General features: G+C 39.7%; 1 protein-coding gene across 3 annotated transcripts in view; it reads right to left on the bottom strand.

The window, feature by feature from the left end:
* ARAP2 (ArfGAP with RhoGAP domain, ankyrin repeat and PH domain 2) overlaps positions 1 to 8,325 on the bottom strand; it is a 162,737-nt gene extending 154,412 nt beyond the window's left edge. For all 3 annotated transcript variants that reach the window (XM_031686924.2, XM_072945370.1, XM_072945364.1), the window contains exon 1: positions 8,246 to 8,325. The gene's annotated coding sequence lies outside the window, so the exon portion shown is untranslated. The remainder of the gene's footprint in view (positions 1 to 8,245) is intronic.
* Positions 8,326 to 21,080: the final 12,755 nt, after the last annotated feature.

Raw genomic sequence — 21,080 nt, 5'->3', positions numbered from 1 at the left:
TGAAGATGTAGAGAAAAGGGAACCTGTGTGCACTGTTGGCAGGAATGTAAATTGGTGCAGTCACTGTGGAGAACAGTATGGTGGTTTCTCAAAAAAACTAAAAACAAAACTACCATATGATCCAGCAATTTCACTCCTGGGCATATATCCAGTAAAAATAAAAACACTAATTCAAAAAGATACAAGCACCCAAATGTTCATAGCAGCATTATTCACAATAGCCAAGATATGGAAGCAACCTAAGTGTCCACTAACAAATGAACAGACAAAAAAGATGTGATATACATACACATGGAATATTGCTCAGCCATAAAAAAGAATGAAATTCTGCCATTTGCAGCAACATGGATGAAGCCAGAGGGTATCATGCTTAGAGAAATAAGTCAGGCAGAGAAAGAAAAATACTCTGTTATCACTTATATTAGGAATCTAAAAAATGAATATAACAAAACAGAAACAGACCCATGGATATAGAGAACAAACTAGTAGTTACCAATGGAGAGAGGGAAGGAAAGAGGGGCAAGACAGGGAAGGAGATTAAGAACTACAAACTCTTATGTATAAAATAAGCAGGAAGGATACAGTGTACCACACAGGCAAGTATAGCCATTATTCTGTAATAACTTTAAATGGAATATAACCTATAAAATACTGAATCACTATATTGTACACCTGAAACTAATATAATATTGTAAATCAACTTTAATTAAAAAAAAATACGAGTTGGGACAGCCTTCCTCCTCCTAATGCCTCAAGTTAAAAAAACAAAAAAAAGCAAAAAAACACCCATCCTCCACCCATTACTAGCAGAACTCTGTCTTACTCGCTAGTTGAACTAGGAAAGAAAACAACCGAAAACCTGGAGTAACTTCATTAAACCATAAGGTTATTAATTATTCAGTGCAGGCAACTTCTGGAATCACCTTTGCTTGATTTTAATATCTTATGGGAGGGAAAAGTAGCATAGTACAATTGAACTCACTCGCAAGTCTAACCCATTTTTTTTTAAAGCACACCACTTTAAAATCAGAAACATAATAACCTTAGAGTTTTTAGAAACCTGCGAATGTGTCGAAATAATAGGCTTAACAATCACAGGATCACAGGACTGAAAGGAACCTTAGACAAGTATGTACCAAATAGAAAGAAGTTAGGCTGCACATGAGGAGTGAAACTTTTCAATGTTATCAGTACAAGTCTTACAGACTCTAACAAGGAAAATTTATTGTGTTCCAGAACAGGAGCCCCCCAACTGAGTGGATCTCCTAGGGGGAAACCCAGAAATGTGTGAGAAACTGCTTTTGCTGGTCATAATGACTGAGTGGCACCATTATAACATCCTACAGTGTCACCCAAAGTAGAAACCTCAGGTACAATTTTTATCCCTCCAAATCTCTACAACTAATCCGCTATCCCCATAGGACACCTGGCACTATAGGTGACTAAAAGAAGTGTCCTCGACTTCACGTTACTAATGTGGAGAAATAGCTCATCTCTTAAAAACTCGGAGAGCTCCATATAAATGACATGCCAAACTAGTTAGTTTAGGCTGCAGGTCTTAGAGAATTCCACCTTTGCTTCAGTACAGAATAGTCACGAGAAATCGGTATCACTGTATTTGCATATCAAACAAACTTGCTGTTAAACACCAAGATATTAACTCCACACATTCATGAAGACAAACAGTTTCACTTTGCACCCCACAACCATGCAGAAGAGGAAGTGGTTTTGAGAAAACATGCTCGTTGTCACAATAGCCCATCCCATAGGGTAGAGCAGACTACTGAAGGTCAGAGGTCAAGAACCCTACTGCCCCAGAACGGGGTGATCAATTGGTAATTTAGCACCTCTCTCCTCTACCATCAGTCACCTACCTTAGCTTGTGGCAACACTCCCCCAATCAAACCCCACACAGGAAGCCCAGTTCCCTCAACCTGGCCATCTCCCAGAGCCACGGTCACCCACAGGCTCTGCCCTCCTCTCCCCCACGCCCTCCACCTTGGCCACTCTCTCTCCCACCCATCAAAACACATCCGTCCTTTCTCATGCACCCTCAGACTTATATTGCTAATAGTAATAGCCTATATTTGCAAAGTGTTCACAAACCATCTGTGTAGGATCTCATTTAATCCTCACAGCTGTCTTGGGAGGGAAGCAAGCCCCATGCCCAAAGTCACACAGCAGATAAACAGTGGATAAATTCCATAATTCTAAGAGTAGGACTCCGCAGTTGGTGCTGTTAACTGTGACGCCTCCTACTAGCTATACCCAACTGCTTTAACAGTAGAAGGACATCAAGGGTCTCACACTCTCCCTCTCATTTGACTGCCGAGCTGGGCACAAGCACTTCGAGTCACTAGGGAAATGCTGCTTAAGTATCCTGTGCCTTGCCAACTAGAGTCTACAAACCTTTTCAGTCTGTGAGTCTATGTGTCCACGCATGTGGGTAAATTCGGAAGCCTACAGTCATTTACATTTATTTGCTTGAGATTTAAGAGCCAATGATAAATTAAAGGAGAACATTAGTGAAATTCCTGTATAAAGAATGGTAATACAGAATTTAGTTTCTTAAAACAACTGATATACTACAACAGTATGAAACCAGAGTCATATACGATGAAAGTATTTATTGCCCACCAGAGCAGTCAACGGTGATGGTTTAAAGCAAATAAACAAACAAAAACACAGCTTGATTAGAATAGACGATATTGATGTATTGCTTCAAAAGGTACTTGATCATGGTCTTAAAGGTTTAAGTTTAAATGTGACACAAAAGGAAACAGAGTAACAGCAACCCAAACTTTCACTGATGAATGAAGGGATTAAAAAAGGTAATATATTCACAAAACTGACTACCATGCAGCCTTCAAAAGGAAGGACTTACTGTAATATGCTGCAACAGGGATGAACCTTGAGGACATTATGCTAAATGAAATGAGCCACTCACAAAAGAGCAAATACTGTCTGACTCTGCTTACATGAGCTATCTAAAGTCATCAAATTCACAGAAATAGAACATAGGATGATGGTTGTGAGGGGCAGGGGACAGGGAATAGAGGGACAGGGGACAGTTATTTAACCGGTATAGAATTTCAGTTCTGCAAGACGAAAAAGTTCTGGAGATCTGTTTCACAACAATGTAAATACACTCAACACCACCGAACTGTACACTTAAAAATAGTAAAGGCATCAAGTTTATGCTATGTGCATTTTTCCTGCACTAAGGAGGAGACAGGATAGACTAGAAGATTTGGGCTGGCTTTTAGGCTTTTATTAGAACTGAATTCCGTAATATACCTGAACTTTTTCTCTCCTTGAGGGGCCAATTCTAGTCCTACAGATGTCTACCACCACATCCCTGAGTCTTCCCCTCTTCCACACCTCATTACTTCCTACCCAGGCAGCAGTACACAAAGCACAGTGCTCTAGAGCCAGGCTGCCTGAATTCCAACCCATCCTTTCCCACCTGTTCACTGTGTACCTGACGTTAACTTCCCTGAAGCTCAGTTTCCAACTCTGTAAAATGAGGATAACATATCTGATAAGATTTCTGTTCGAATTAAACAAGTAAAATATATAAGGTATTTAGAATGCCTACCTCACAGGACTGTTTGGAGGATGAAATGAATAAATATGCATGTACCCGACATGAACTGAAGTGTAAAAAAACACTTGCTGATTATTAATTCGTCTGTTGCATACAATGTTGTACTTGGTCCCATTCATACTGTATTACTGCACTTGGTGTGACTGGCATTCTCCTGACTGCCTAATAAAATTACATTCCTTTAAACAGGCGATGTAAATTATTCTTCTCATAAACCTACAAAGCAAACGCAGCAGTAAACATAGTTTTAGCAGCTTAGTAAAATGTAGATGTGGTTAGAGTAGCAAGAATGATTTTTTACCTGAAGACTTTAGACCTGGGACACAGCACAGTGAGTACCAGTCATCCCAGCTCTGCTGCGTTGTACCTGCATAAACCTGGGAGAGTTCTTTCATTTTTCTGAGCTGCACCACTGCCATCCGTAAGCAGTGATGGCAAGAATGCCTACCTCACAGGACTGTTTAGAAGAAGAAATGAGTAAATATGCATAAAGATCTTAGTTCTTGGCAAGCAATAAGCATTTAATTAATGTCTGCTGGATGAAGAATAACGGAAGTTTGAGCTGAAAATAGACAGGCTCTGGGCAAAAGCATTCCACCCCTCGGATCAAGGAGAGAAGATCATTCTAAGTTATGTTTTGATTATTTTACTTGCTGTGCAATCTGAAAAACACAATTCTTTCAAAATCTAGAACTTGCTATCCATCTCCAGGTCCAGTGAAGGCCAGTAGTGATCATTCCTTTACTATTATGAGAAGTTATTACTAGTGTTACAGCTGGGTTAGGTGTCTTGGATGGCACCCCAACAGTTATGTGGCTTGAAAATCACCTTAGCTTCCGTTAGTCTTTTCTCTTTCAAACTGTCCATCCAGATTTTAAGTTAACTGGCTAATGTTTGGGACTCATTTTCAGTTCTAATTCAGAGACCTTTCAAGTGGAGCCATAATTCTTGGGCAACCAGAGAAAGATTTCATCTTCCCGGATTCCTACAAGAGCAGGAGTGGGGATAATGAAATGGCATCATAAGCCACAGCCTGCATCACCTGGGGGACTCCTGCTGGGGAGCCCCTAAAACCTGGGCGGCTGCTTCTGCTCCCTCCCTCTGGGCCAGCCCCCTCCTAGTCCTCCCCACCATTTAGCCACATCTGTATTCTGACAGCTGAAAAGAAAACCAGGCCCTTTAGAATTCTTGATACAATAGAATTCTGTTCCATTTCATGCTACACTGAACAGTTTTAATGTTTAATTGACTGAGGTCAAAATTAGCACGATACTACACTTCAACAATAAGATTTTAAAATGTACACTTATGATATGTGCATTTATATATATCTATCAATTTTAAATTTTTAATACAAATGTATACTCCACTATTTCTTTGACTTTGAGTCACATTTTTAGACTGACAACCAGATATTTCAAAATAGCCCACTGTGAATGGTTTCCTCTCTCTGCATTTATAAATAGCACCCTGACCTCTTTTCCAACTGAATTTGAGGGCTTATTCCTATTGGTTCTGTAATCATTAAAGTCTCCTTTCCTTAGATGGAGGGTATCTCAGCAAATGTCTCCCAACTTATTGACTCATTTATTTACATTTATTCATTTAATAAATATTTAAGGACCACTAACTACTCTCCCCACGATAACACTGAGAAATATTTGCAAGTCAAGATAACACCTATTATCTTATTTGAGAACAGTGCTAACTGCTATAAAGAAAGTGAACATGCAATGTCCTCTCTCTGAGTTTAAAATCTAAAGGGGCAGGTTAGACATGACTTTAAGCAAGGGACAATGACATGCATATGGTCAGTTCTTCACTAGTCAGTAAGTGCCAGTAAAGAGGAATACCAAAGCTGGAAGACTCAAATGTACCCAATAAAAGCACTTAAAGAGTAATGATGAGACAAACCAAGTTTTGTGACCTTGACTTTCACATAATTCACACTTGAAGTACTGTTTTACACTTACTCACATAGAGAAGTAGCACCATCATCTTTCATGAGTGCCAAGGAACTCTTAAGTATCTCAAATCAACTCCATGAATATAAGTGAAACATGCAGAAATTGAGACCTCTGAGGATGGAGAGAGCGGTGAAGGAGTGTGGAGGGGAGTTTCACGATGTATAGGAAGGAATGCAGCAAGCACTGACAGCTGCACCTAAAGTCGAAGGAATGCCACTCAGGGGGCAATGAGGAAGAAGACGTCTCCAGGCAATCAAGGAGATGAGAAGAGCTGGGATGGACCTAGGGCTCAATGGGTAACGAAAGGTGATGACAGAAAAGGAAGCTGGAATTGGCTATGGAGGGGCCAGGCTAAGGATTCTGAACTTAAGATACTCTCATCAGACGCTATGCAAGTGTCTTAGCAACTACTCACACCATGACCACCCCCAGGAGCCCATCACCCGATAAACAGCATGGAGACAGGGAGATCACATTTCTCTTGTACTTTCCCCTGATCACCTCTCCAACTCCAAACTGATTGAACCATTCTCTCCTCTTCCTAAAGCTACGTGATGGAACCAGAAGTCTTTTTTTGTTTTTGCATTCTACTTTGTGAGAACCATGTGGGAAGATACACAGTCTTCTGAGTCCTTCCCTGAGCTGCCCAGCCCCCTTGTGCACAAATGATATAAGGCAGAAAAATAATTCTCCCCACTCTTCACTAGTAGTTGTTACCCTGAAGTTGCTCAAAATGACTACTCCACCCCAGTCAGGGCTCCTCTGTTCCCTCCATAGGCTAGGTAAGGAAGTAAATTATGCTGAATCAAAACTTCAACAAAATTTCACAGGTCAAATTTCTAACTAGCAAGGATCATATAAAGAAAGTACCATCAACTATTATCTCAATTAAGGAAATAAGTAGGCAAAATGGTGCCACTACAATATGAATTTAGTCTGACTTATAATACTTAAACTTAAAATGATAAACTACAGTGGTCCAGGCCTTCACAGAAAAGATTAAGAAGACATCTTATAGCCTCTAATCTCTCATCAGTCACATTTGGTCTAAGCTAAGAATTATTTCCAACATTAAGAAGAAATTCTTAACTTAATTTTACAGAAAACTCCAGAAATCCCTCATTTTAGAAAGTACAAAGATTGGACTCAATGAGTCAACAAGTGAAGGTGGGAAAAAACTTGTTAAAAGAAAACTTGTTAAAAGAACCACTTGTTAAAAGCAATGGCTGTCATTTAGAGGTAGCATTTTTATATTATCTTTCACCAGCCTTTCCCAAAGTTGCAAGGAGGTGGGGTAGAAAGTAACAAAACAAAAATAAATAATTTCTTGAATACCATGAAGTTTATAACCCAGAGTCCTAAGAGAATTTTAAAATTTTTACAGTCTTATGGCACTAATGTTAAGAGTTTCCAAAAATATTGCAATTCTTTATAATCTGAGCCCTATACTTAACCACAGTAACTAAGTAGTTGAATTGTAAAGTACTCATTGAGTATCTATGAGCCTCACACTGCTAGAAACTTGTAGTGAAATTAGATGATTAAGAATTTGTATAAAAAAAAAGAATTTGTTTTTAGAAGCAGACTCACAGATACAGAGAACTAGTGGTTACGAGTGGGATGGGGAAGGGGCAATATATCGGTAAGGGGTGTGAAAAGACTCGTGGGATTATATGAAATCATATGTGTGAAAATTTGAAAATTGTAAACCACTAGAATTTAATAAATCTTTCATTCAATTTTTTTCATATTCAAAAGACACAGGAAAAATGAAAAAATATATATATGCTTGTTTTTAAATGTACCCTCACCTTCTCCTTCCATGGACAATCCATATAAAATCTGACAGGCTTCCAGAGGAAGGAAAAACTACAAACACATGCACGCCCACATAAATAAGTTTTAACGAGTCATTTGACTTTCCCTCTAGGTACATTTCCATTTAAATAAATCTGACGGTACTGACAAGTCAAGTCTATATAAAACACCCTTGGGTTAAGACCCACCTTAAGTGTTTATGTATTAAATATATGTTTGAAAAGGAGCCAGGGAGATATTTCCACTTGAGGCTCTAGCCTAGTTCCATGACCCATTTTACTTTTTCCTTTTTTTTAAACATTGCTAAATAGTGGAATGTCATGAGAATTTCCCCCTCAGTATTTCTCTATAAGTGCATTAAAGTTACAACTAAGAGTTTAAAAGTATTTGTCTTTTTTTCCCCCTTAAAAAGTTAGCTTCCTTTTTAAAACAGCCATAATTTCATCTTCCAATTACTTTCGGGCAATGTTCCATAAACTAGCGCTTAAGTGCGGGAGAAATCAATACTGAGCTTGTAAGTACAACACTATTATTGGTAATCACAATGACATCCGATTAAATGTACTCTTAAAAATAGCTTATTTTTCAATACATTTTTCTTAACTAAAAGGATATAAGCCTACTTCAAGGACAACCTTGCACAAAGAAAAATATGTTATTATCACCATACAAACGTTCAAAAGTCGAAAATGTCATTATTCCACACAAACTAGTTTCTAATTTCCCTCTAATTATCAAAGGTTATATAGTTCACAATATAATTTCACGATGCCTTCCCCCAAATCAAAATTACCCCAGATCGCCGCAAGGAGGTGAGGGAAACGTTTAAGAAAACAAGCCAGGATGAACTTACTTTACTTAATGAGATGGGTATCCTTTCTCCCTGGAGACCTGTCTCCAAAAGATCAATCTGGTAAACTCACTGTCGACAGGTCCAGGAGTATGAAGTTGGGTTCCAGCAGGCGGAGGCCAAATGATTGTAATTAAAGTTAATTAACAGGCCTGCCGTCTCAAAGTGCATAACGAGCAGGGTGCGGGGGAGAACAGAAACCCCAGCAAACTCATTATCACTACAGAATAAATAACTTGGTGCCTGAAACTCCCCAAAGGGCAGCTCCTTTTCCAGGAGGAGAGTCTAGTTGTCTACCCGGATTGTCACCCGCTGAGCCAAATCCCATTAGTAATTGGAGTTTTTGTATTACTTACCCGCTTCTGGTTTCCTTTTAGACGCCCACAAGCGAGAGCGAAATCCAAGGGGCAGAAACCGGAGCCGAACACTTTGCGCGCTGGAAACGTACCCGGAAAGGTGCCGGAAAGCCCCGGCCCGGCCTCAGACGGTCCTCCCGCCCGGCCCCGCCGCCCAGCCCACCGCGGCCTCCGGGACTCGCCCCACGCGCGGGCAGCGGAGCTGGAGAGGCGCGGCAAGGCGTGCAGGGGATCCCGGGCGCCGGCGTCTCCCCCGGCCCGGCTCGCTCGGTCCTCACGCGTGCGTTCCAGGCGCGGGGCCTCTGCTGCCCGGTCCCCGCCGGCTGCCCGCACCGCGTCTGCTGCCAGGCGCCGGCCGCGCGGGCGGCGCTGTCACTCGGGCGGCGCGCCGCGGCCGCCGCACCTGGAGGCGGGGAGCGCGGGCCGGCGCGCAGCTCCGGAAGCGCCGCGCCCGCGGCCCGCGCCCACCCCAGGTGCTCCCGCGCGGCGCCTCGGCCGCTTCCTCCCGGCGTGCGGGGGCGGGGAGAGGCGCCCGGCTCGGGGGCAGCGCCGCTCAGCTGCGGGGGCAGCCGGGCCGGCCGCCCTGGTTCCGCAGCATAGTTGGGCGTCTGACTCAGTCTGCCGCGACTCGGCCGCGCCTGGCACCCTCGGCACCTGGCGCACCTCGGCCCCGGGGCTCCCTGGCCGGCGGGGTTGGAGGAGCTGCGAGGGCGCGTCCCGAAGGCCTGAGCGGCGAGGGCATGGCCCTCCCGGGACCGAGATGCCCGTGACCCTTCCCCGACTCCCGCTGGCCAGTTGGTTGGTCGGTGCGCTCCGATGGGGGGGTGTCAAATGGGCGGAACCTCGCCACCACTGATGATTAGTATTACTTTACTAAGTACTTTCCCTGTTACCTCAGCGGTTCCCAAACTTAAGACTCATCTAGGACGCTGGTTTTCCCAGGCTGCTTCTGCGTAAAGTTGCATTCAATGAACTCGGGAATCTATTTATCAAGCCCCGTGCTGATTAGGCTGAACCCATTATATCGAATGCTCCTTTACGTAGTCTCTTTGAAGAAGGGATTAATATTCGCACTTTCCAGTTGAGGAGTCCGCGGGGTACAGAAACTTGCCCAAGGGGACACAGCTTTAAGGGATGGAGGTGGTTTTCAATTTAGATCTTAACTCTCTCCCCTGAGGAATACAACCGCCTCACAGATTTTTTTAAATTCCCTTTTCTTGTCTCCGCCCCCACTCCGCCCCCACCCCTCGGAGGGGAGGGCTAACCCTGCTCTAGTCTTCTGGGCACCGGAGATCGTTAGATCTGGGGAAGACATCTCCTCTTGGACTTGCACCTTGACAGGTAACAGTAAGGCAGCAAGAAAATACGGGGATCCAAAAAGAAAAGCCCTAGTGCGCCCCCATATACCTAAGTGTCCAGAAAACCGACTTGTTTGCAAGAGAATTCAAGGGCAAACTCCTTATTTTTATTTTTTTAATTAACATCTTTTTACCGACTGTACTTGAAATTCTCTTCCTTGAAAGATGAAATGTCCTTATCTTTCCCCAGTACCTGTTGATAGAAGTAAAGCAATTAGGGAAACTGCTGAGCTTATTATGAAAATGAGATAATTGGTGAAGTCCAAAGTGTGGGAGGCTTCCCAGGATCCCAGGCCCTTGGGAGGTGTCATCTTCACCAAAAAACCTGCCCGTCAAAAAGCATCCTCCAGCCCCGGGCAGACTCTGTGACAGCTGTGGCTGGCACTCTCCAGAGACACCAAATTTCCAGTTTCTTTTGAGCTAAATACTTTATAGCAAGCCCTGTTTCCACCAGGAAAGTTTTCTTGACACTTCCCGAACCTCAAGAATGATCTTATCTTTGGATTCCTGTAGAATTGTATTTATGTGGCTCTTTCTTGGTTTCATATTAAGCCCATACTCTTTGTGGGTTTTTTTTTTCCCCTCTCCCTCAGAGTTCTCACATACTTGTCATTTATTTTTATCTTTGTAAGCCATCTTAAATCCTTTTCTGAACAAGGTGGGTTATAAATAAACAAAAAATTCTTACATCAGTTATGGTCTGTCTCAGAACGCCAAGCATTGTTACTTGAACACTAAGTCCTCAAGTTACTTCTCTTGGTAGATGTTATAAAATAATTGGGCTTTGTGCCTCTTTGCAACAATATCTTAGTTCATTGATTATTATTCATTTATTGTTTTAAAGTGTATTGAAAATTTATTTTTTGATAGTTTGAAAATACAGTGGTTAACAAATTACAATACAACCCCAGAATTTTCAGTCTTCTCTGAGGGGAAATAATGTTAAGAGCTGTAAGACATACCGATGATTTAATAAAATAGCTCTGAGAAACAAAAGAAAAACAATGCTCCCTCATTGAAACTATACATTGGTTATAAAATGTATTCTGGTTTTAAGTACCTTAACATATGAAGGAAAATAAAAGATTCTGAGGAAATATGGCAAAGACTACCTTTTATTAATTGTTCATTAATCATACCAAGTTCTAGCCAAACACCTAACATGTATTATATGTTGTATATATACAACAACTCTGAGTTGGAATTTTTTTCCCCAATTTTATAAACATAGGCTTAACTGAGACTAAAAGAGATTAAGTTGCAAATAGTGGATAAATTGAACACATCTTGGTTGTATTCACAGGCTACACATTATTTAGCATCACTCAGAGTGAGGCATTCAGGGAGAAAAGTAGACAGGAAAAATAGCTTTTTAAGAATTGACGTATGAAAATCTGTTTACTGCCAAGTCTATTAAAGTATGTATTCCCAGTTATTTTCCTTATATGTATTTACTCCAAATATATATTTAGATTTATTCCAAAATGACCCACTCCCATCCCATTTCCTCCATTTTTTGTAGGAGAGCAGAGATAGCTCTGTCCCTGCCAGACTTAACGTCTGCTCCTCCCATCTCTCCTACCCAGAATGCACTCTGCTTATGGACCATGCAGTTTGAGAGTGAAAGCCATCCTTCCCTCCTCCTCCCCTCCCTCCTTTGCCTCCTTCCCCTTTCCCTTACATCATCCAGGCTAACACCCATAGAGAATTTGTGTGCCAGTTGCTATTCCCAGCACTTTACTTGCGAAAGCTCATTTAATTATCTCAACAGCTCCTTGAACAGAAAGTGTTATCCCCACTAGAAGAAACTTAAAGAGATTAATTAATTTATACCAGATATTCCATAAGGCAGAGAGAATTCCAACCCAGTCTTCTCCAGGACCCATCCTCTGCAGTTTGACTATTAGGGAAAGCTCACAGTGCTGGAATTGCAAAGGCCTGTGCTCAAAATGAATGATCAGTGTAAGCTGTGGCATTTTGAACAAAGTCATTAACTTATTGGAGCCTCAATTTCCCCCATCTGTAAACAGGGAGTAGTAATACCTATGAGCATTTAATGTAATTACATGTCTAAGACACTCAGAAAATAGTAGTCTCTTATTACATTTAATTCTATTCTCTTTTCTCTAATTATTGTTCAAAACTAGGTTCAAATCACACCTCCCTCTCAAGCCTTTCCAAATCTTTCGTAACCTGGGTTATCTATACAACAGAATTTAAGGTACTCTCTCCATTTTTCTATAAAGGAAAATCCAGTATTACCTTGACCAAACATAAAATTTTAGGGATGCAGATAAAATAGGCATATGTCTACTAATAATATTTAATTCATCATTTTAGATAAACAGATACTCAGAAAAGTAAACTCATTTATTAATATATAAATACTTCCTTTTCCACTCATATTTTAAAAATAATTTTATTCAAATTTTAACATGCAAGTTTGACATCAATGAGTTCATCACTAGAGCCGCATTTTGAATCATCAATGTTTGGTTTGGTTTGGTTTTCAGAGCATATTATTTTCACTTCTGTCTAAGTTTTTGAAGGTACTTAATTTTCTGAAACCATTTATAATTCTGTCACTGGGAATTTTATTATAAATCACAAGTTCCCACTTCCTTTATATTAAGAAGTTGATTTTCCTCATTCACTTCAAACATGTGCATTAATAGTCTCCACCAGTTTTTGGTTTTTAGAATGGTTTTTAAAAGGATGCTTGTCCTAACATGGGATACTTAAAATTGTGAGGTGACATCCCCATAAATAATTGCTTAATCTGTTTTAAATATCTTCACCTTCTTTTAAACCAATCTCATCAGATGGTCTGTGTCTGTATCCTAAGCTAAGACTGACTGGGGATGTTTTAGGCTACACCGCCACCCTGATGTCCCATCCCCGCAGCTCAGCTGGCAGCAGCTCAGATTAACGTACATACTGAAGGAAGGCAGGGGTTCTGTGATACATAGATTCTATGTACCAGGCATTGTTACACATTACGAACTCAATTCTCTCAACAGGGCTGGGGGGTAGTTACAATCGTTATCTCTTTTTTAAGCCAGTGAAGAAACAGAGACATTAAAAAAAATTATCCCATCTAAAATTCACAAGTAGTAAATAAGGAAGAAAGGATCTGAACCCAACTAATGTGGATTCAAAGCCTATGCCTAAAGCATTCTGCTGTGATACCTCCGAGAAGACTTTTAAAGTTTTGACCACAAGGAACTTTTTTTCTGATGCTTAATTTTGGGAGGAAAAGGATACACCTTATATTCAGGCATATACAATACTCTCTCTTGGATTTTCCCATTGCCCCCCTTTTATTTTGTTTTCTCACTGCTATTGGAGTAAATCTGTCAGCAGGCTTTGAATTATGGATATTGAGAAATTTTTCTTATTTCTATTTGTATTCCTGAAGTACCCTTCCCTCTACTGGAGTTCTCTTTAGTCAGTCTGCTTTGCATAATGGATACTTGGAATCTTCCTATTTGAATTCTCTGAACTACTTATCATAAGTCCTTAAATAAATGCTTGTTTTATTAAACTGAAATGCTTATATTCAGTAAGTTGACTCTTTTTGGTACAGTGTTGCAAGTTTTAAGAGTTGCTTTGAAAGTTTTTTAAAAAATTCTTTCTCACCCCAAGGGAGTATCTTAGTGGCTATCTATTGTAAGGTGGACAAAAGAGCTGTGTAAAATACTTACCCAATTCAGTTACTAACCAAAAGTTGATGGTATTATGGAAATATTTTAAAATGTAAGTTTTTTTCAGAAACCATTAAATAATATCAAGGAAAAAGTGAAGATAAATTCTTCTATAGAACTAATATCTCAGAAACTCATTTAGGCTCTAGGGATTAGAGTGTTTCATTGATACTGATACACATATTTTAACACTTTACTACTTCTTCAGTGGGGATTCATCCTAAAATGAACTGCTGTGGGCCAGGCAGCAGTCGTAGCATAGTTGTCATTGCCTACATGGTCATGAACTTGGTATAACTGTTCATGCTGTTATCACTTCATTGAAGTAACTTGCATTGGCAGTGCTACACATATTGACTTTAATTGTCACTTGAAATGTCTGCAAAAAGAGTACACTAGGTTTTTTTGCAGAAGGCAAAGCAAGAGAGCCATGTGATATTAGATAAAAAATTAAAATAGTAAATAATTCTCAAAGAGCATTTTCCTATACATACACAATAAAAATTCTAAATGAATATGTTATGTCATAGTTTAACAGTGATTTTTTTCTCATGGCATAGAAAATATTAATGTACCCCCAAATAGATTGTGTTTTAGAGTTGTGGACATCTAGTAGTTTCTACTACTGCTAACATAAAAATCCAATTTTATTTTTATGTTGAAAAAAGTTCCTTAAGAAAGAATCAATGTTAAGAGAAATCCAGTGGATTAGCAGACAAAATACATCAACTGAGTGTAAAATCATTGCTTTCACTTTGTTGCATCAATTTTTCTCTTGTATTTCTGAAATTGATTTTACTACACACATCACAAAATTCCATTTCTTTGTGCTGTAGCTTGAACATACTGTTTAGCTCCATTTTTTTCCTTTGTCCTAAAAATGCTGCCCATATAATAGATAGTTAACCTTGAAATTTCTTCTGACATCAAGAAAAAAAAAAGTGGGGAGGGATTCAGAGAAGCAAAGTGGAGAGGTAGAAATACACAAGCAATAGCTTGAAGTAGATCCATTATAAAACAATGAAATTAAACTTTACAGAACCAATTTAAAAAGCACAGACTAATATCCATGTAAAAAGGTAAAGGGAAAACAACAACAACAAAAGGATTAATAAAATCTCATAACTGCCACGAAAGCAGAGGTCACAAACTAGGTGTCTATGGGCAGCATGAAGTCCAAGAATCTTTCAGACCACAATGAGTTTACCAATTTTTAAGTAGTTTCTCAAATTGAGAAGATTTTACATTAAAATATGGACTTTCAGCATCTCTTGAAAAATCAAAATGTCTAATAACATTGAATTCACATTCCTACAAAGCAAATCTGAAAGGCTGGAAAACTGGCTACCCTTTTTGGACAGGACATACACCTTCTAGTTTGCCATAGTCTCTCCTCACCCTACTTCTCCTTGGTTATAACTTAGGAATTGTGGACGTTGCAACCATGAGATGTTGCCTGAAATCACGATCAGTCAAAGACAAGCTATATGAGTGACCCTTGTGGCAACCTTGTGGATTTCTGAAGTGAAGTCTTAGAAATATATAGCCCAGATCAAAAGTTAATACCCAGCACGTTAAGAATGTTTCATCAGCAAAAGCAGCAGCCAGTGTCATCATCTGCTGAGTTCTTAAAATAAGTCAAATAACATATTAAACACTTCGCAGCTATTATTCACTCAACTAATTTTTGTATTTACTATAAGATGTGATGAGTCACAGACATGCAGAGGTAAACAAAGCAGACCTATGTCACTATCTTTTTGGAGGTTACAGTATGCTAACAGAGATAGCCATTACCCAATGAATCACACAGATGTATACGTGATATGTGTATGGTATTACAAATACATACTCATCTATACATTAAACATACAGTACAGTATACTATAGGTATAATATACATATGCTTAGGTACATATAATATATACTATATAGTATATTTATGGATGTGTACACTGTATTTATATAGTACATGTGTATACAATACATATGAGAATGACTTTATTTAAACTATATGAATTTGCTGACATTTGTCTATATTTAACCTTAAAAATGGTCACTGAATATGGTTCAAATACATTTTAATTGAGAATGTAGGAAATGCTTTTCCCCTAGTCCCAATTTTTCCTTCTTGTGTCGTGAGTCTAACCCTCCTGGCCTCTCTTTGCCCCCTCCCCTCTCCCTCAGAGAGGGGGCACTCTGCCCTGTGATTGGGTGGTAACTTACTTACTTGGTGTTTTTGTAAGGGGGAACTGGTCACAAGAGCCCTGCCCTTTCAATCCCTCTCTCTCAGGGAGCCAGAACTTTGTGTTGCTCTTCCGAGTTGTAAAACCTGTGGGAGGTATGAACGTATCCATAGCTTCCAGATCCTGGCCTGTTGTCAAAAGGTAATGTAAGTAATATTTGATTCCTGTCTGCCTGATTTCTGTCTTTTCATTCATTTCAAACAAAGTACCCCAACATATGAGGTAGGATGAATGAACAAAATTCTATGCAAGAGAATAATAAAAGGAAGGAATGGTTTTTGATGGGTAAAACTGAAGATTCCTCTTTACAAGGATGTATAAACTGAGAAGCAGGGGCTGAGTGGGAGTGAGCTTGTGTGTTGTGCGTGTGTGTGGGAGGACTGAGGTATGTTCCAGGCAAAGAAGAACATTTCTAAAACCTCAGAGGCAGCAAAATCAGGAACTTTGGAGGAACTGAAAGAAGGTCTCTTGGCTAGACAGTGCGTAAAGCAGGACAAGACCAAGTTGGAGGGACCAGCAGGTACGTTATGTACCACCGTCCAGGCCATGGCTAGGTTTGGGGATTTTACTGGAAGGATGATAAGAAGACATCAAAAAGATTGACGCAGGGGAAACATAATTATTTCCTTATCTTACATAATTTTCAAAATAACCCTTCATGGGAGGTATTGGAAGGTATTATTATGCCCACATGTCAGCTGGATAAACTGAGATACAGAGAGGTTAAATTGCAAATGTATTATTTGATGGCACATTTAGAGGCTCCCAAGACCAACCTTTTAATCACTCTTCTAGTCCATCTTCTATTCCCTTCTGAAAGAAGTACACAGTCTAATCTGTAGAGATTTCAGGGTATATGTCCATATGTAGGCTATAACTTATAAATAATAGATATGACTAATTCACAGCTTTTTGAGGGATTTATAAAAATTATTTGACACTTATAATTTGGTATCTCTGCACTTAAGGAAATAAAATGGACAATCGGATCAATTCATCCTTCCAGTTTCTACTGGATTCTAATGTTAGGGAAAATTTAATTTTTTAACTACAAAGTGCCTCTTTCGTATTATATAAACAGATTTAATAACCCCCCCAAACCAGGTAATTAAAAACAGATTGGCAGAAGGGGAACAGAGGTTAAGAATGTCCCAGCACTTCATGAAAAAGTGTTGGTAGATCTGACAGTGAAGATGCTAACCAAGTTACCCTCTCTGTCTCTAAGGGTGGCCGACAAGGACACATGGTTAAAAGCTCATTCACCACTGACCTCATGTGCAGTATGTACAGTGGCTACTGGTGACTTCTGTGCCATCAGTGTCTGTTGTTCTTACTTTAGGAAACAAACATCCATATATCCTGTTTGTCTGCAAAGGTAGTGTTCTCAGTTTCTTTAAAGCACATTTTAAGAATAGATATCTATCTGCCATTTGATCATTTTCTATGTGCGAAAGATGACATAGCCTCTCAGTTATGCTGAACAGCAGGTGCACAGACCTTCAAAGACCCAACTCTCAAGTTTGCATTTCCTTCACTCCACATGGCTTCTGTAGCATCCTGTGTAATGGTTTTATATTTTTTCCTGTGGAAACACTCATACCCACACTACTGCAACTCTGGTCTGGTTTAGCAGTCGGAATACATGGTGTCTGCCCAGTCCGTTTTGCAAGCATATTAAGGAGACCATGGCAGTCATGCTTGACTGAACTTTTCTTTCTTCCACTTGTAAAGGAATGACTGCTTATGCATTCATTCAGCCATGAATGCTTGGCTTTTTCATTCCAGTTACCAGGACACTAAAAAAGGAAGGTTTTTTTTTTTCCATTCATCTTCAGAAAAATAAGAAAATAAAACAGCACTGGAAGCAGTTACTTGCCTTTATGCCCCGGGTAGGAACAATTTTTACAGAAGTAATATTAAAAAAATACACCGATTTAACTCATTAGATTATCTTCATAAATGCAGAGTGTACTTTTAAATAAAAAGCAAAACAGTTATACAATCATCAGATAGTTAAATGTTTTGTTGAACAAGCTGAATTCAATAGGGAACAATTAAATGTAAAGAACTTCAGTCTTTTCTCTATTGCCCCGTCCAGACTGTGCTTTTGGACTTACTCTAACTCCTGCCCCTGAATGAATGAATTGTCAGTGATGAGAACAGTTTAGTATATGTAATAAAAATGTCCAGGCTGATCTAGGGTAACAGACTAATGCCAGTGTTGTTCGTTCAGCATAAAACATACTGTCCTTAGTCACCAATCCCTTTCCCACAAGCCTGCTTCAGGTCTGGAAGCTGTCCTTGGGGTGCTGGGGAGGAGTGGAGGGGTAGACTTTTCCCTCCTCATTTCACTAGCTGCTGCATCAGACCCCTCAAGGGTCACATCAATGGGAAGAGGAGATTGAGAGGAAGGGCAGTCTCTTGAATGGGAGGTGCAGCTGTAATTTTCTAGCTCTTTCTCTCCTAGTTCTTCCCAAGGCCACTCCCCCCCTCACTGCTTAACCACTGCTGGAGTCTGGTCTCTATCTGCTGCTCCTGAAATGTTAGAAATTCTCCCTCTCAGCCAGCAGCTTTGGACATCCATCCTCAGCCCCTTTTGGGTACATTAAGTTTCTTTCTTTGAATAGACTGAGAACCTACTTCGGACTTCTCTCAGACGCTCCACAGCCTTCAGCTAGGTCCAGATCCACCACCAGCATTTACTTCTCCAAAGCTGAAACTCAAACTAATTTATATCCTACAGCTAACATAACTAAGAATAATAGACAAGAGCCTGTGGCCAAGTACACCATCCGGTAGACACAAAAGCCCACACCACTACATCAACAAGGCTGAGGGCTTTCATTTCTGCAGGAGTGCGTGCATGTGTGGTCATGTGAAATACTAAATCTATGTATTAACATTGGGGTCATATTTATTAATGACCCACAGGTAAGCTCAGTACGTAAACTATCCTTCTTACTCCTCATACCAACTCTATGAATTAAATTCCATTATTAGCCTCATTTTATAGATGAGGGTACTTAAAAGTTTAAGAGTTGAAACAACTTTCTCAGGTTACACACCCTGTAAATGGCAGAGCTGGAAATCAAGCTTAGCACCACTGTCAGATGCATGGGCCTCGCTCACTAATTACTACATCAGGCCACCTCCCCTTGGGTCCAGAGTGTTATTAGCTTAAGTAGTGACTGATGTACAGCTATTAAAATGGATTCTTGCATCCTTAGCCAAAGGTTTGCCCAGATAACAGACTTCAATGGCAGCTTTCATTTGTGTTATTGATGGAAATCTTTCATTGAGCGAGGTGTGTCTTAGAGACAGGCCTAAACATGACTGCAATCATCAGATTAAACAATACAAAACAATAACAACCCAAGTCTTCAAAGGAGTCCACCCACTCCCTCACACACCTTCTTGCATACTGTGCCGCTAATACAGTCAACAGTGTCCTGATTCAAATTTCCTCTGATGGTTAATGAAATTTATAGTCTATTTAGTTATGATTTCGGGATGTTATGAATTTTGAATTCCAGTTTTGAGGTTCCCTGTGACATCTCTGAATGTTGCAGATAGTCTTACTACTCATGATAACTTGTGGAAAAAAAATGGGTTCAGTCAATAAAAGTACCAGGCAAGTCATCCACAAGCCACTTTAGTAACATGATGAGTTCAGAGCAAGTGGGTTTTCTTTATACGCAGACAGAATACTTAAGTCCTGGAAAAGAAAAAGGTCCTTGGCTATTAGGCCTACAGGGATCTCAGTGGCATGAATCAATGTTGAAAGAGAAAGTTGAAATCAGGCCTGAGGACAGGCCCTGGAAATAGTCATCATTTTAATGCACAGTATCTAAAGGGGTTAAAGAAGCAAAGTATAGGTACAAGAAAACGTTTGAGCAACAGTTTAATCTGATGGGATGGTTATGCCAATAGACAACCCATTCAGTTTTCCCAAGGCCTGTATGAGCCAATGGTAGCATTAGCACTTCCAAACTAGGGCTTCATAAAAGGTCTGTATAATGCCTTGTGAAAACAAGAGCTACTTGATCAAGTAGGTCTGGGCTTCAGTCATACTCTCGCGTAGACACTGATGACATACATTATCATATTAAAGTCTTCATGGGAGTCCTGCAGGAAAGAAACCTTTTTAACCTTGCTTAATTTAACATTTCCTAAATTAATTTGATCAGGAAACTCTTTTTGTGCAACACCTTAGTTGTTTATGGAACCACTTTCAGAACTAAGCTGATCCAGTGGAATTAGGGAACCCCATGTCCTATGGGTACTGCTCAAAGATTACTGATTATTACTTCTTGCAGTAAAGCTATTGAGAATTTTGATGGCTATGCTTGAAAGACAAAATCTTTAAAATTTTACCAGCATGCATTTATTCTAGACATCTGATCCAGGTCCATAGACTTCAAGCTGGAAAGAAGGTTGACAAACTTGAATGAAAATTATAGAGCCTCCAGGATATGGGCCTCAATAGGAGGTTCATCTACTTTTTCATGGAAATGAAAGTGTCCCTATGGATAAAGTTTAGGTTTTTTACTTAAAAATCAATTCTAGAATCCGATTCAACTAACAACCAAAAAGTAATAAAGATCACTAAGTTCTAGATGATAGAAAAAAATCTAACTGAAAATTTGTGAGTGGATGGTAACAAATGCCGATATAAACTCTGAAAGATCTCACTGAAGTGTACTTATAACATATCACTAATTTAATTAGTTTAACTTGTGACATAACTTCCAGAGAAACTCTTGAAATAGTCATATGCTAAAAATATATACATATAACAGAATGGATAGACATAGTGCTTTAATAATAAGACTAGATAACATTTTTGAAGCCTTACTTTGTGTCAAAGTACAGAATTGAGCACTTATGTGGATGTTAATCCTCATAGTGACCCACATTTTATAGAAGGGAAGGGAACCTAAGGATAAGAGACTTTAAGTAATTTGCTCAAATTTATATTGGTAATAAATAGTTCAGCCAGAATTACCCCCTATATTCAATAGCCCAGTACAGGATTTTTATGTAATTGGGGCTTTATGAGTTAGAATACTTGTTTGGATGTGGTAACAAAGACCAAAATAACAGTCGCCTAAGTAAGATAGAAGCTTATTCCTCTCAGTTCACATAAAAGTAGCTCAGAACTGGATAAAGCACTT

Source organism: Vicugna pacos, chromosome 2, assembly GCF_048564905.1.
Source record: "Vicugna pacos chromosome 2, VicPac4, whole genome shotgun sequence".
NCBI classification, from domain to species: domain Eukaryota; kingdom Metazoa; phylum Chordata; class Mammalia; order Artiodactyla; family Camelidae; genus Vicugna; species Vicugna pacos.
This window is presented reverse-complemented; position numbering and strand designations above follow the sequence as displayed.